Here is a 13,934-nt window from a genome sequence, read left to right as displayed (position 1 = left end):
GTGACTCTTTGCAACCCCATGGACTGCAGCCTACCAGGCTTCTCCGTCCATGGGATTTTCCAGGCAAGAGTACTGGAGTCGGGTGCCATTGCCTTCTCCAATGCATGAAAGTGAAAAGTGAAAGTGAAATCGCTCAGTCATGTCCAATTCTTTTCGACCCCATGGACAGCAGCACACCAGGCTTCCCTGTCCTTCACCATCTCCTGGAGTTTTATTATACACAAATTATAATTATTTGGTTATGGGTGTCTTTCTCTTTAAACAGAGAGGCCAGGGATCAACTTATTAGTCTTCATTTTTCTTCCTTCTCATCTGTGGCCCTTCTGTCCAGCACAGCACCTGTTAAGCGATACTAGGCAGATTACCCTTCCCGAACTCTGACTCCACCCTCCTCCAACCTCACTTTAGCAAGACTGTCCTGACCACAGACTAATGTCTATGCTGAAGTGTCTATGTTTTGGACCATGTGAAACTTGACTTCCCTATGTGTCGGAGCTAGGAGTGGATCCCCAGAACACAATTCAATGGCTGGCATGTGACCTGCAATGACCTGAGGGAAAATGATGAACCAAGCCCTCAGGCTCTGCTTTTAGGAATGTGAAGTAAGAAACAGCATTGGCAGAAGACGGGGTGTGACTGAGTCACATGAAGGGGAGAGAACAAGAGTGAAGACTTAGTGGTTACCTAAGTGTCCAGAGCTTCCTTGGCTCCAGGCTACCCTCCAGCTCTTGTCTGATTTCTGAGCTCCAGTTTCGCATCGTGGTAGCCAGCCTCCAGGATGGCCCCATGACCATTCCCTTCTGGTACTCGCCTCTGTATAATCCCTTCTCACATTGAATAAAACTGACTTGTGGGGCCAGTAGGCTATCGCAAAAGACAGGGTGTGTGACTTCCAACATAGAACATAAAAGACGTTGCAGATTCTTCCCTGGTCTCTCAAATCAGTCCCTTTGGCAGAAGCCAGTCACCACACTGAAGACAGTCAAACATCCGTGTAGAGAGGCCCTCACGGAGAGGAGCTGACCAGCACAACTTTTGTGTGAGTCACCAGGGAAGTGGATCTTCCTGACCCAGTCAAACCTTCAGGTGACTGCAATCCAGGCTGACATCATTTTTTTTTTTAATTGGAGGATAATTGCTTTACAATATTGTGTTGGTTTCTGCCATACATCAACATGAATCAGCCATAGGCATATCAGTTCAATCGCTGTCATGTCCGACTCTTTGCGACCCCATGAATCGCAGCACGCCAGGCCTCCCTGTCCATCACCAACTCCCGGAGTTCACTCAGACTCACGTCCATCGAGTCAGTGATGCCATCCAGCCATCTCATCCTCTGTCATCCCCTTCTCCTCCTGCCCCCAATCCTTCCCAGCATCAGAGTCTTTTCCAAAGAGTCAGCTCTTCACATGAGGTGGCCAAAGTACTGGAGTTTCAGCTTTAGCATCATTCCTTCCAAAGAAATCCCAGGGCTGATCTCCTTCAGAATGGACTGGTTGGATCTCCTTGCCGTCCAAGGGACTCTCAAGAGTCTTCTCCAACACCACAGTTCAAAAGCATCAATTCTTCGGCGCTCAGCCTTCTTCACAGTCCAACTCTCACATCCATACATGACCACAGGAAAAATGATAGCCTTGATTAGACGAACCTTTGTTGGCAAAGTAATGTCTCTGCTTTTGAATATGCTACCTAGGATGGTCATAACTTTTCTTCCAAGGAGTAAGCATCTTTTAATTTCATGGCTGCAGTCACCATCTGCAGTGATTTTGGAGCCCACAAAAATAAAGTGTGACACTGTTTCCACTGTTTCCCCATCTATTTCCCATGAAGTGATGGGACTAGATGCCATGATCTTCATTTTCTGAATGTTGAGCTTTAAGCCAACTTTTTCACTCTCCACTTTCACTTTCATCAAGAGGCTTTTTAGTTCCTCTTTGCTTTCTGCCATAAGGGTGGTGTCATCTGCATATCTGAGGTTATTGATATTTCTCCTGGCAATCTTGATTCCAGCTTGTGCTTCTTCCAGCCCAGCGTTTCTCATGATGTACTCGGCATGTAAGTTAAATAAGCAGGGTGACAATATACAGCCTTGATGTACTCCTTTTCCTATTTGGAACCAGTCTGTTGTTCCATGTCCAGTTCTAGCTGTTGCTTCCTGACCTGCATACAAATTTCTCAAGAGGCAGATCAGGTGGTCTGGTATTCCCATCTCTTTCAGAATTTTCCACAGCTTATTGTGGCATATATATATATAGGCATATATACATGTATATATGTCTCCTACCTCTTGAACCTCCCCTGGCTAACATCTTGACGGCATGAGCCCAGACCTCCAGCCAAGCTGCTCCCAAACTCTGACCCATAGGCACTAAGTGAGATAAGAAGTGTTTCCTGTTGTTTTAAGCCACAAAATTTGAGAGTAATATGTTATGCAGCAATTAGTCAGTTCAGTTCAGTCGCTCAGTTGTGTCCGACTCTTTGCGACCCCATGGACTGCAGCACGCCAGGACTCCCTGTCCATCACCAACTCCCAGAGCCTACTCAAACTCATGTTCATTGCATCGGTGATGCCATCCAACCATCTCATCTGTCATCCCCTTGTCATCTCATCTGTCATCCTCCCACCTTCAATCTTTCCCAGCATCAGGGTCTTTTCAAATGAATCAGCTCTTTGCATCAGTTGGCCAAAGTATTGGAGTTTCAGCTTCAGCATCAGTCCTTCCAAGGAATATTCAGGACTGATTTCCTTTAGGATGGACCGGTTGGATCTCCTTGCAGTCCAAGGGACTCTCAAAAATCTTCTCCAACACCACAGTTCAAAAGCATCAATTCTTCGGCACTCAGCTTTCTTTATAGTCCAACTCTCACATCCATACATGACTACTGGAAAAACCATAGCTTTGACTAGACGGACCTTTGTTGGTAAAGTAATATCTCTGCTTTTGAATATGTTGTCTTGATTGGTCATAGCTTTTCTTCCAAGGAGCAAGTGTCTTTTAATTTCATGGCTGCAGTCATCATCTCCAGTGATTTTGGAGCCCCCCAAAATAAAGTCTAACACTGTTTCCACTGTTTCCCCATCTATTTCCCATGAAGTGATGGGACCAGATGCTATGATCTTTGTTTTCTGAATGTTGAGCTTTAAGCCAACTTTTTCACTCTCCTCTTTCACTTTCATCAAGAGGCTCTTTAGTTCTTCTTCACTTTCTGCCATAAGGGTGGTGTCATCTGCAAATCTGAGGTTATTGATATTTCTCCCTGCAATCTTGATTCCAGCTGGTGTTTCATCCAGCCCAGCATTTCACATGATGTACTCTGCATATAAGTTAAATAAGCAGGGTGACAATATACAGCCTTGATGTACTCCTTTCCCAATTTGGAACCAGTCTGTTGTTCCATGTCCAGTTCTAACTGTTGCTTCCTGACCTGCATACAGATTTCTCAAGAGGCAGGTCAGGTGGTCTGGTATTCTCATCTCTTTAAGAATTTTCCACTGTTTGTGGTGATCCACAGAGGCAAAGGCTTTGCCATAGTCACTAAAGCAGAAATAGATTTTTTTTCTGGAACTCTCTTGCTTTTTCGGTAATCCAGCGGATATTGGCAATTTAATCTCTGGTTCCTCTGCCTTTTCTAAATCCAGCTTGAACATCTGGAAGTTCACAGTTCACGTATTGCTGAAGCCTGGCTTGGAGAATTTTGAGCATTACTTTACCAGCGTGTGAGATGAGTGCAATTGTGCGGTAGTTTGAGCCTTCTTTGGCATTTCTTTTCTTTGGGATTGAAATGAAAACTGACGTTTTCCAGTCGTGTGGCCACTGCTGTGTTTTCCAAATGTGCTGGCATATTGAGTGCAGCACTTTCACAGCATCATCTTTTAGGATTTGAAATGCAGCAATATGGCTATCTAATACAGTTTTTTGTTGATCTACAATAATAAATTCTTTACAATAAAAATTCCCTGTATTGGCTCATGTGTAAATACTCACTCTTTACTCACTGCTCCCTTGTGTGGTTGGTAGGTTCTCATCCAGTTCTAGGGACAGCCTATGCCCTGGGATTAGCAATTGCTCCATTGGAACCATAGGGCTTCCCTGGTGGCTCCAATGGTAAAGAATCTGCCTATAATGCCAGAGACCCAGGTTCAATTACTGGGTTGAGACAATCCCCTGGAGAAGGGAATGGCTACCCAGTCCAGTATTCTTGCCTGTAAAATCCCATGGACAGAGGAGCCTGGTTCTCTAGGGCTACGGTCCATAAGGTCACAAAGAGTCAGATATGACTGCGCAACTGAGCATGCAATCCCAATAGATTAACTTTACATTGAAAACATTTGCATTAATACATGGATAAAGCATTTTTTGCAATTCTTTCACATACATTCAGGATCAATAGTGTTTGTTTACTGAACAAATATTTATTGACTTCCTACTATGTGTAAGGAGTTAGAAAACATACAGAAAGGAATCAGAAATTATTCTTGCCACCAAGGAATTTATAATCTAGTGGGAGCATTATAATATGTATATAGGGACTTCCCTGATGGTCCAGTGGCTAAGATTTTGCACTCCCAATGCAGGGGCCCAGGTTCAATCCCTGGTCAGGGAACTAGATCCCACATGCCCCAACTAAGAGTTTGCATGCTGCAACTAAAGATCCCGCATGCCACACCTGAAACCCATACTGGCCAAATAAATAAATAAATAGATAATTTTAAAAACGTGTATATAAGTAACTAAAATACCATGTGGAAACTTCTAAAACCCTAACACTTGGAACTGAGCCCTGGCCTTCTCCTGAGTGTTGCACTAAAAGCTTTAAGTGGATAATCTTCTCTTCTTGGATGTGATATCTATAAGGCAGGGTGGGGTGGGTTGTCTTTAACTCTAACACCTGTGACAGTACTTGGCACACAGTAAATATTTCTTTAGTGAATCTCACTGAGTCCTCACAGCCATATGGAAAAAGCAGAGTAGTAGAGTAGTTATTAGAGCCAGACATCCTGGAATGAGAAGTCAAATGGGCCTTAGGAAGCATCACTACAAACAAAGGTAGTGAAGGTGATGGAAATCCAGCTGAGCTACTTCAAATCCTAACAGATGATGCTGTGAAAGTGCTGCACTCAATATGCCAGCAAATTTGGAAAACGCAGCAGTGGTCACAGGACTGGAAAAGGTCAGTTTTCATTCCAATCCCAAAGAAAGGCAATGCCAAAGAATGTTCAAACTATCACACAATTGGACTTATCTTACACGATAGCAAAGTAATGCTCAAAATTCTCCAAGTGAGGCTTCAACAGCACATGAACCAAGAACTTCCAGATGTTCAAACTGGATTTAGAAAAGGCAGAGAAACCAGAGATCAATTTTCCAACATTCGTTGAATCATTAAAAAAAGCAAGAGAATTTCAGAAAACATCTACTTCTGCTTTATTGACTACACCAAAGCCTTTGACTGTGTGGATCACAACAAACTGTGGAAAATTCTTGAAGAGAAGGGAATATCAGGCCATCTTTCCTGACTCCTTAGTAATCTGTATGCAAGTCAAGAAGGAACAGAACCAGACATGGAACAACAGACTGGTTCCAAATTGGGAAAAGAGTGTATCAAGGCTGTACATTGTCACTCTACTTATTTAACTTATATGCAGAGTACAACATGTGAAATGCTGGGTTAGATGAAGCACAAGCTGGAATCAAGATTGCAAGGAGAAATACCAATAACCTCAGATATGCAGATGACACCACCCTTATGGCAGAAAGCAAAGAGGAACTAAAGAGCCTCTTGATGAAACTGAAAGAGAAGAGTGAAAAAGCTGACTTAAAACTCAACATTCAGAAAACTAAGATCATGGCATCTGGTCCCATCATTTCATGGGAAATAGATGGGGAAACAGTGGAAACAGTGTTAGATTTTATTTTGGGGGGCTCCAAAATCACTGGAGATGGTGACTGCAGCCATGAAATTAAAAGACACTTGCTCCTTGGAAGAAAAGTTATGACCAACCTAGACAGCATATTAAAAAACAGAGACATTACTTTACCAACAAAAGTCCGTCTAGTCAAAGCTATGGTTTTTCCAGTAGTCATGTATGGATGTGAGAGTTGGACCATAAAGAAAACTGAGTGCTAAAGAATTGATGCTGTTGAACTGTGGTGTCGGAGAAGATTTTTGAGAGTCCCTTGGACTGCAAGGAGATCCAACCAGTCAATCCTAATGGAAATCAGTCCTAAATATTCCTTGGAAGGACTGACACTGAAGCTGAAACTCCAATACTTTGGCTACCTGATGCGAAGAATTGATTCATTGGAGAAGACCCTGATGCTGGGAAAGATTGAAGGCAGGAGGAGAAGGGGATGACAGAGGATGAGATGTTGGATGGCATCACCGACTCAATGAACATGAGTTTGAGCAAGCTCCAGGAGTTGGTGATGGACAGGGAGTCCTGGCGTGCTGCAGTCCATGGGGTCGCAGAGTCGGACACGACTGAACTGAACTGGGAGTAGTTTTTACATAGAATCAGTTTCCTGAATTTGGATCTGGGCTCCGTTACTTGCAGGGGAGTGATCTTGGAGACATTACTGGCCCTCTCCATGACTCCATGACTCAGTTTCTTGACACAAAGAGTGAGGGTCATCAGGTTGTGCTAAGTCACTTCAGTCGTAGCCGACTCTGCAGTACTATGGGCTGTAACCTACCAGGCTCCTCTGTCCATGGGATTCTCCAAGCAATAATACAGGAGTGGTTGCTGAGCCCTCCTTCAGGGAATCTTCCCGACCCAGGGTTGGAACCCATGTCTCTTAAGTCTCCTGCATTGGAAGGTAGGTTCTTTACCATTAGCAACACCTGGGAAGCCCGAGGATCATCACAGGCATCTAGTTATATTACCTAATCACGCTATCTCACAGAGTTATCCTGAGGCTCACAAGAGATAATTCGTGTAAAATACTTGGAACAGTGCCTGACACATAATAAGCGCTAAAATGTTAGCCCCTGTTAGAATCACTATGAGGATGCCCGTTTTACAAAGAAATGGAGGCTTAGAGATGTTAAGTAAGCATAGGTATATGTTTTTAACTGTATCACTCCAGTATTTTCCATAAAAGATGTTAAGGGATGGTAGACCAAGATTAATGTCACAATATTTTCTTGTAAAGTAAAAAGGTAAAAGAGAGTGAGGGGTTAAGACTCCAAGCTTCCACAGCAGGGGGCACAGGTTTGATCCCTAGTCCAGAAACTTAAGATCCCACATCCCATGCGGTTCAGACTGGGGGTTGGGGGTGGGGCGGAGAGTGAATTCTCATCTAAAGAGGAGATGATTAAGTTAATGGAGCAACTCTTCTGACAATCTGTTCTAAACGAAGGTCAACTGGATTCTGGCCACAAGTTACTTTTGCTATTATGACCTCCCTTCTCAGGCAGCTGGTTGTTTCAGAGAAGGCCCCTGGGGTTGGGGAGTGGGACCCGAGGCTGCAGAAGCCATTTTTGCACAACTCACCAGGCAGTTCGCAGCACAGCTGAGAAACACCAGGGAGAGCAGAATTGCTAATCACGCTGTCTGCTGATGTAAACTCTATTTGGATCCGATAATGTTTTTAAATAACCTCAAACACAATTAGCACCCTGAGGAGGGGGGGCTGGTTAAATGACTAGAGAAATATCATTCAGATGGTTCATTAACTAATTACAGCACCCCACAAACAGTGTCTGGGAGGCAGGGGGCTGTGAGCTGAGTCACAGGGCTGAGTTAGGGACCACAGTTCAGCACTCTCTTCTGGCACCAGCATCAGGAGGTGGCTTTTTTTTTTTTTTTTTTTTTTAATTTGGCTGTGCTGGGTCTTAGTTGCACGTGGGATCTTTAGCTGTGGCATTCGGGATCTATGTCTGCCTGGGCATTGATTCTCAGCCCCCGCACTGGAAGCGCAGAGTCCCAACTACTGGACTACCAGGGAATTCCCAGGAGACAGCATTCTTAATTGACAAAGAGGGACTCTTCCTTTCTTGGTAGCTATCTCCCTAGCATCAGTGGGAAGCTGGGAGGCGAGGCCTGGAAATACTTCCATGCCAGGGCTACAGGGCTTCAAAAGCTCTGTTCTTCTCCATGCTAACTCCCTGCACTCACAACCCAAGTCAGACTCTCAGAGAGCTTAGACAGGGCTGGCTGGTGTTGGGTCACTCTTTCGGTTAATGAATCTGTTGTCTCCTCTGTCTTGAGCACTGGGTAGAAGAATGTATCCTGGGGAAAAGAGGGCACCTGCTGTCCTACTGCAATCTTGCAGCCCGAAAAACTTGAATTCTCCCTGCATGGGACAGAGGTGGCCACACAGAGGCAGAGCTGGTTGTATTGCCACCATGGAGAGGTTAAAAAAATTATTCGAAATTGTAGAAAGTGTTTGCAAAGCACGTAGGAATGCCTGCAACTTAAGGACAGGCCACTGTTTTTTCCCCCCTTTGACTGGGCTGGATATTTGTTGCCCCATGCAGAATCTTTAGGGCTTCCCCAGTGGCTCAGCAGTAAAGAAAATGCAGGAGACGCAGGAGATGTGGGTTCAATCCCTGGGTCAGGAAGATACTCCTGGCGAAGGAAATGGCCACCTATGCCAGTATTCTTGTCTGGAAAATTTCATGGATAGAGGAGTCTGGTGGGCTACAACCCATGGGGTAGCAAAAAGTCAGACACATCTGAAGCAACTGAGGTGCAGGCATGCAAGATCTTTAGTTGCAGCATGTGGATTCTAGTCTTCTGACCAGGGATCGAACCCAGGACCCCTGCATTGGGAGTGAGGAGTGTTAACCACTAGACCACAAGGGAAGTCCCTGAGCAGGCCACTCTTTGAATCTTGGTTTTCTGAGCTGCAAGGGAGTTAGTATAATAATCTCCTTCAAAGAGTCATCGGATCAAATCATGTAAAGGATGCAGAGATTTTAGCATGGTGCTTGGCAAGAAGCCAGGACTGTGTCAGTTCTCCTTTTTGTCATTTGATCACACGCATGCTGTTACTCACATCCTTCAGAGGAGAGCAGATTCAGACCTCGGCTCCTTCCCCCAGGCACACTCCTCCAGCATTCAGTCAGCATTCAGACTCTCGATGTTTGGCCGGACTTGTGATGGAGCTAAAGACTGACTACTCACAACTCTTTTTCTGAATTTTTTTAAAGAAATCAGTGTCAGTAGCACACTATTAGAATTGCAACCTCCTCCCCCAGCTTTGTTTTGAAAACAGCATTCTTTTAGAGGAATATAATTAAGCCTAGCTGGCTATATGACCCTATTTTTCTATTTTCCTCCAAAGAGGAGACCAGATATTTCTGGGGCCAAAGACAGGATTAACATTTCTTAGCCTAGTAAACACACCCATCTGGATGCAGCGTGGGGAGCATTAGCGCTCCAGCCGTTTCCTGTAATCAGCTTGAACGATCCAGGCCACAAGCTTGGAAATTGAATTCTAGAAGTTATTTTCCCATCGTGGAAGCTATTTCAATTACGGCTTCTGCAGATGAAACTCAGATAAGCCGCAAACACAAGCCTTGCACACTTATGTAATGTGTCTGCACAATGGGAACCTTGAGCCGCACAAGGAACAGGCCGCCCGGAGGCTCAGAGCACAGGTGCCGGCCAGGGCCACCTGCCTGCTCTGAGCGGCTGCGGCGAGCCAGGTGTCAGGTGAGACTCTGAGCAACCGTGGGTGACCCGAATCTGGGCCCCATCCTTAAAAGCTGGCAGTGCAAAGGAGAAGATGAGATTCACTGCAGGAAGTTGGCGGTTGACTCTGGTGCTGTGAAAGCAGTAGCTCAGCTTGGAGTTGAGGGTGTGACAGCTGAACTGAATTCCCAAGGGAAGGGAGGCATTTCAGGCAGAGGGAAGAGCAAACCAGGACCCAGACTATGAAATGTGTGTGTGCCCGTGTCTCCATGTTGCCCCGTGTTCAAGTGGGAGTGGCAGGAGACTAGCTTTGCCCATCACCATCATTTTTAGCCTCAGAAAGTCCTTTAGGAACTGCCCCAGGAGCTTATCTCCAAGACACCAGACTTCTAGGGCATGAGATTCAGAGCTCCATGAGCCCTTCCAAGAAATACAGAGGCCACGCTGTTGCATTTCCAAGCTGGATCTCTAGAGGGCCTGATCGCTAGAGTGCTGGATCTCTAGCACCTGGGGCCTGAGTATTAGTATCAGAGTCCGTGGGTGCAACAGTAGCCAGTTCATGGAGGCTGAGGCACCAGAGCCCAGGTGGAAATTCTAGGATACAGCCGTCAGTCTGGGAAGGTCTCAGCTGTAGACGGCAGGAATAAGATTCAGGGCAGTTTCAGAGGTCACTAGGCAGGTGGCCCTTGGGCGATCTGGGAGCAGAGGCCACTTTGCCCAGCGATCCTCCAGTGAAGAAGACTCGAGAGCAGACAGAGGCTGGCTCATGAGGTGGGAGCCTTGCACTTGTTCACTTTTTGTGTCCTACACAATTTGGGTGAGGGATGCTTTGTAAGGGGATTCCCATGTAGCTCAGTGGTAAAGAATCCACCTACCAATGTAGGAGACTCAGGAGACTCGGGTTTGATCCCTGGATTGGGAAGATCCCCTGGAGAAGGGAATGGCGACTCATGCCAGTATTCTTGCCTGGAAAAGTCCATGGACAGAGGAGCCTGGCAGGTTATAGTCTATGGGGTTGCAAAAGTCAGACATCACTGAGCTACTGAGCCCATGTGCTAAGTAAGTCGTGCTGAACCTATGAAATTTGTGACACCCGGCTACCATCAGCTCATCATGGGAAGCCCACAGTAGGAGTTCAGGGGGAAGCAGATAGACCTGAGTTCAAGTCCTAATCTTGCAGTTTGCTGTGGGCCTTAAATTACAGAGTTTCACGAAGTGCAGGACTCCTAGTTGTTAAAATCCGGATTAGGGAGTCCACAGATTATTGTGAGTGTCAAATGAAGTATTAGTGGAAGATCTGGCATCATGGTGAGTATTGGACGGTATTGGGTTTTATCCAGGTGCCCCTGCATAAACGTTTGCAGCCAGTGGCTAATCTTGCATTATTTAGGGTACTGAGAGACAGTGTTACCCTTCAGTTTTGAGGCCTCCTTACTGTCACCCTCATGGCAGTGGGGTCGGCTTATCTATAATTACACGCTAAGGAAACAAGAGCAGGGCCTCCCACTGGCCTCTCCTCTTTCCTGCTTCCACTGAGACCCTTCTGATCACCTTCTCCACATAAGGCTGCCAGAAAAGAGTGCATGCAGCGAGAAGTGATGCAACTTGAAATTTCATTCACTGTCATAAGAGAACTTGCTGGGCTTGAACATTTTCACTGCCCTTCTCAGTTTCAAAATCCAAGAGGCAAAGATTTTATGAGAGAAATAATGTAGATTCAAAGTTAAAAAAAAGAAAAAAGAGTCTAGGACACTGAAACTGAGTCGCTTTTCTGCCCCTGGCCGCAGTTTCCTCGTCTGTAATCGAGAGACCATAGTAATAGCTTCCTCTTGGGGTTACTGTGGAGAGTAAATGAAAGTATTGAAAAACGCATGGTGCAGGGACTTCCCTGGTGGTCCAGTGGTTAAGATTTCAGCTTCCAATGTAGGGGCTGCAGGTTCAATCCCTGGTCGGGGAGCTAAGATCCCATATGCCTCGTGGCCAAAAAACCAAAGCATAAAACAGAAGCAACACTATAAAAAATTCAATAAATATTATTAAAAATGGTCCACATAGAGAGGGGGTGGGGGAAATGCTTGGTGCAATGCCTGGCAGAGAGCAAGCACCTCACGTATGTTAATGGTAGTCATCATAGCCATTCTACTCCCAGAAATAGTGTAGGGTCTCTTTCCAGAAATACTCTGTGCTTACAAGAAAATGTATCTACGTACACATCCACCACAGATAGATGTTACACGTAATGTTCTGCAACTCGCTTGTGTTCACTTAATAAGCTTGGGCATGTTTCCACATTCAAGCATATTGATTTCCCACATTCTTTTTAAATAACTGGGCACTATTTCATTGAATAGGTACCATAATTTATATGACCCAAGGAGAGCATTTAAACTATAATGCTTGAATTATAGTTCAAGAGACACAAGAGACACGGGTTCGAACCCTGGGTCAGGAAGATTGCCTGGAACTTGGGGACTTCCCTGGAGGTCCAGAGGTTAAGACTCAGCGTTCTCAATGTAAGGCATGCCAGTTTGATCCCTAGTCAGAGAATTAAGATCCTACTAGCCAAAACTAAATTAATAAATAAAATAACCTCTATTGAAGCTCTCTGTAAAAAAAGTTTTTAATTGAAAAAAACTTTAAATAAAATATATAATTACAATCTTGTCCAGAGCTTCTATATTTGAACATACATGAAAACAACCATTTGAATAATTCAAACATCCTCTACAACATTTACAAAATGTTATAGTTTTGAGCCACATTGTGTACCCAGAGTGGTGCAGAGAGACAAACTGGAACCTCAGGTCAAGAGTGCTGTAGACTGGTCTGGACATGCCTAATGGGGCCGCTTAAAAACTGTGAAGTTGCTATATTTATTCCAGGTTAATTTGGAACAGAATCAAGATTAAAAGAAGTGTAATAGCTGTTTGTTTACACTTTTAACAACAATGTAAAAGGACCAGTGGTTTTAGTGTTATTTTTCCATTTGGCTTCCTGGCACCTCGAAATTCAATCAATGTCCTGCTGTTCAGAGGTATTTTGAAGTGTGCCAAGTCTTAATTGAAGTGGAAGTGCCTGAAACCAGAGTTAATACTGTGAGCAACAGGGAGTCGAATTTATGGAGGTAAACTGTTGCTAGCTCTGCATTTCAACTCCTTCTTGGCTCCTGGGGTCCATTTAAATTCTGAGAGTAGACTGGATGGTCGGAGCTGGGCTGGGCCAGAGCAGCAGCTCTGGTGATTCTGCTGAGCTTCGGGTTACCTTGGAGCATAAGAAAAGAGTCTGCTCCAGGGCCCAGGGTGGACCCCAACCTGACATGTGAAGCCTACTGAATGCACTGGGCGCTGCACTGAGAGCTGGAGATGCAGTGGACCCAAGAATGAACCTTGCTCCCTGTCCTGTGAGACTCTAGTTGGCGTGTATGCTAAGTCGCTTCAGTTGTGTCCAACTCTGTGTGACCCTATGGACTGCAGACCGCCAGGCTTCTCTGTCCATGGGATTTTCCAGGCAAGAATACTGGAGCGGGTTGCCATTTCCTACTCCAGGGAATCTTCCTGACCCAGTGTTCGAACCCATGTCTCTTGTGTCTCTTGCATTGACAGGCAGATTTTTTCCACTATGCTACCTGGGAAGTCCTGGAACCACTATTGTACTGATTGATTCAAGGAAGAATCATCAATGAGTGCTAAAACCACTGGTAAAATAATGTTGGGGGAAAGGATATTTACATCCGCTCAAATGATCACATCATGAATTACTTAATAATTACAAACAGTAAGTAGTGTCTTTCCAAAGGAGAAATCTGGTGGACATCTTCACCAATTATCTTCTTCACATCTTCTTTAATATGGCCAGTAATGGGACAAATCAACACCAGGTAGCTTCTAATGGGATATATTGAGGACACAGCATCACCTACAAGGAATTCCTACCAAAAATATTTAACCTGAATATAAATTATGAGAAAATAATGAAATAAATCCAAATTGAGGGCCTGAACATTTTAAAAAGTGTCAATGTAATTAAAGATGAAATAGAATTGTGATAAATTAGTACTTGAAAGCAGAAGTGAATGGAAAAAGACTCAGCCTAGTTTAAATTACCCCTTAACTTAAAGGAGTAGAGATGGATGAGAGGAGAGGGAACATATGGATAGAGAAACCTGGGGGTGGGTAATGTACTAATTCTTAGGTGGGGTGGTAAGTATTCACTTTATTATCCTTGACACTGTCATATATATTACATTCTTTGGTATGTGTTACATATGACATCATGTTTTAAAATGGCATTTTGG

The 13,934-nt window shown here is 44.6% G+C and overlaps 1 long non-coding RNA gene and 1 other non-coding gene across 2 annotated transcripts in view; both read left to right on the top strand.

Moving 5' to 3' along the window:
* Positions 1–13,934, top strand: part of LOC139179992 (uncharacterized) — a 38,306-nt gene that overhangs the window by 12,418 nt on the left and 11,954 nt on the right. The window lies entirely within an intron of this gene.
* Positions 4,534–4,605, top strand: TRNAG-CCC (transfer RNA glycine (anticodon CCC)). The gene has a single exon. It is a non-coding gene; the product is annotated as a tRNA-Gly (tRNA).

This window comes from Bos indicus, chromosome 26, assembly GCF_029378745.1.
Source record: "Bos indicus isolate NIAB-ARS_2022 breed Sahiwal x Tharparkar chromosome 26, NIAB-ARS_B.indTharparkar_mat_pri_1.0, whole genome shotgun sequence".
NCBI classification, from domain to species: Eukaryota; Metazoa; Chordata; class Mammalia; order Artiodactyla; family Bovidae; genus Bos; species Bos indicus.
Note: the sequence above shows the minus strand (reverse complement) of the source record. Positions and strands in the feature narration are given on the sequence as shown.